Source organism: Pantherophis guttatus, chromosome 1 (genome assembly GCF_059756535.1).
Source record: "Pantherophis guttatus breed Tessera chromosome 1, ASM5975653v1, whole genome shotgun sequence".
NCBI classification, from domain to species: domain Eukaryota; kingdom Metazoa; phylum Chordata; class Lepidosauria; order Squamata; family Colubridae; genus Pantherophis; species Pantherophis guttatus.
Window position 1 is genome coordinate 326,486,778 of NC_142063.1, and position 3,080 is coordinate 326,489,857.

The window sequence follows — 3,080 nt, forward strand, 5'->3', positions numbered from 1 at the left end:
TTTAACAAGGAATAGGCATCTCAATCACCAAGCCCCAAATAATGTATAAAAGCCCACCTATTTCAACCCCATTTTGTCAGCCACCACAGAAACATGCTATTGTCACTGAAGTTTCTGACATCCAAATAAACTGAGACCTTCCCTGCAGCCAGCCTCCATTTTATTTCCAGCGTCTTTCTCCTTGCTTGGAACCCGACTGGAGTTTTCTTCCAACATTATCTAGAATCAATGTTTTCTATTGTTCAATTCTTACATGTAATCAATGTCTGATCACTTGCTTTCTGATGTATCACATATACTGAATATATTATGTTTCTGTACTCTGTATAAAGACTTGACATCCCTTTTCTAATACATCTAACAATATTTTTTTAATTAATTTGCTGCTTTCTGATGCATCACATTTACTGTCAAATGTATCATTTAACACCACTGCCTTCATAAACATCTTTCATTTTGCCTGAAGTACTTGGGGTTCATACTGGGGGTGGGGGCAAGTACCTTTACAAAATTAGTGTCTCTCTCCCAAATTCAGGGACCAGGTTCTATTCAGTTCCAAAACAACTTGGGTACCTGAGTTTTAAAGGCAACAATTCATCCTTTTCATTCAGTTCTTCATTCAGATGTATCAAGGACAGCTTTTTTTTCTAGACCAGTGATTTTCAAAGTGTGATCTGGAGACACCTAAGCAATCTCACAGATAAAAATGGAAAATATGTAATAATGCTAAGAGTGGAACTGAAGTGCCCAGATTTGGTGTTATTGAGAAGAAATGGTTTCCAAGTAACACGGCAGGGAACTGAAGTGGATGGAGACTCTGAAACACAGCCGCATACCCTGAAGAGAAGTTCTTAGCTACAGAGCAGCTGCAGTCAGAGATTGTGAGAAAGGATGCTCAGCAGGTGACCATTTCTGGAGTCTGGAAAAAACAGAAACAAAAGATGCCTTGAATCTGTAGCCCAGCTGACCCAGCAGCAATAGATCTGTGGAAGCAAGGTCCACTGCCTTGGTGAAAGAGACTTAAAAAGTGTTTGTTGGAGCTATTGAGGGTACCCATTCAAGGTAGACTGTGAATCGTCCTCTTGCAGTTAAATTACTTGACTGCATCTATAGAACCAAAAGGAGCAGGCATGAGTTAGGACTGATTGGAACTCATATGGAGAAGGGAAAACAGTCTATCTATATCAGTGTTTCTCAACTTAGCAATTTTGAGATGTTTGGACTTCGGCTCCCAGAATTCCCCAACCAGCTAATGGGGAAGGCTGTGAAACACTGCTCTACATTGCGAGTCCTTTAAAACTGAAGTGGCATGTATTGTCACTCAAAGGAAAGGGAAAGCTTAACTAAGCACTCAAAGTATATTTTGGGGAGAGAGATCAGAAATACTGGGGAAAGATGAGAATCACAGGACTTTGGGCAGCATATCTATTATTAAAAAATACAGTCCCGATATCATTGCTCCATCACTGGAGGTTTTACAAAAATAGACCTGACAACTATTTGTCTGGGATAATATAAGGCTCTTGCCTTGAGTGATTCTACAAATCTATTGCCCTCGAAATGGGAGGGGAGCGCAAAGAATACAAAGGGGGCAGGTATGGAGGGGAGGGGGGGCAGCCTTATTCCCGTGACTATCAGCCTTGCAGCCTGGGGAGGGGAGGCATTGTAGTTTATCCCTTCTTAAAGACTCCCAGATCGGGGAAGGCTCTGAGAGCGGGACGAGGCTTATTTGATCAGCCGGCCAAGCCCCGCACCTTAGCGCGCTTTCTGGGTTGCAGCGGGGCAGATCTAGGTCCTCTCCCCGGGCGCTGCTGGAGGCGACGTTTAGCTAAGCTAGCGCGAATCTTGGCGGTGATCTTCCGTTCGTGGCCGGCCGGGACGCGCCAATTGGTGCGCTGTTCCCGGGAGCGGCGGCTGCGACCCTTCCCGCCGGACCCGGGACCCCGCGGGCCATCGCGCCACGCCCGCTCCCTTAGCCGCGCCACGCGCTCCTCCTCCCACTCGGAGTCCTCTGACCCAGAAGAGGGCGCCGCTACTACGGACGCCCTTGAGGCGCTCCGGCCGCTTCGCATGGTGGCGCCTGGCCTTCGCCTTCCGCCCCGAAATGTTGCCTCTCCCGCTTCTGTCTTGTCATTAGACGCGGCCGAGGCGGGTCCTTCCCACCTGCGTCACAGAGCCGGATCTTAATGCTGCACCTTTCTCCTGATCTCGAAGTTGCCGTGGTGACGCAGTTCTGAGGTTAGAAACTGGGAGACCTGCAAATCTTATCATCTACAATACAGGTAGTCCTCAACTTAAGACACACAATGGACCCCAAAATTTCTGTTGCTAAGTGAGACAGTTGCTAAAGTGATTGTAGCCTCTTTTTACCACCTTTCTGCCATAGTTATTAAGTGAATCATTGCAGTTGATAGTTAACATGGTTGTTAAGTGAATCTGGCATTCCCTGTTGACTTGTCAGAAGATAACACAAGGCGATTACATGACCCCTGGGGCAATGCAACTGTCATAAATATGAGTCACTTGCCAAGCCTCTGAATTTTCATCACGGGGATACTGCAGGGATCACAAGTAGGAAAAATACGGTAATAAATCACTTTTTCCAGTACTGTTGTAACTTTGAACAGTCACTAAATCAATTGCTGCAAATTAAGGACCACCTGTAATGTTTCTCAGCTTTGGCAACTTTTAAGAAGTGTGGATTTCAACTCCTGGAATTCTGGAAGTTGAAGTCTTAAACTTGCCAAAGTTCTGAAACACTCTTCTACAGTATAAAGAAGATGAAAATATTTATGATTTGTGCTGTTAATTTCAGGGGACGCGGTGGCTCAGTGGCTAAGACACTGAACTTGTCGATCAAAAGCTTGGCAGTTCAGCAGTTCGAATCCCTAGTGCCGCTTAACGGGGTGAGCTCCCGTTACTTGTGCCAGCTTCTGCCAACCTAGCAGTTCGAAAGCTGGTAAGAAATGCAAGTAGAAAAATAGGGACTACCTTTGGTGGGAAGGTAACAGCGTTCTGTGCGCCTTTGTCGTTTAGTCATGCCGGCCACATGACCACGGAGATGTCTTCAGACAGCGCTG

General features: G+C 46.0%; 1 non-coding gene across 1 annotated transcript; it reads right to left on the reverse strand.

The window, feature by feature from the left end:
* Nucleotides 1-744: 744 nt before the first annotated feature.
* Nucleotides 745-2,206, reverse strand: LOC117667537 (uncharacterized). The gene is made up of 2 exons (XR_015731617.1): nucleotides 2,017-2,206; nucleotides 745-919 (listed from the first exon to the last, which is right to left on the reverse strand). It is a non-coding gene; the product is annotated as an uncharacterized LOC117667537 (transcript).
* Nucleotides 2,207-3,080: the final 874 nt, after the last annotated feature.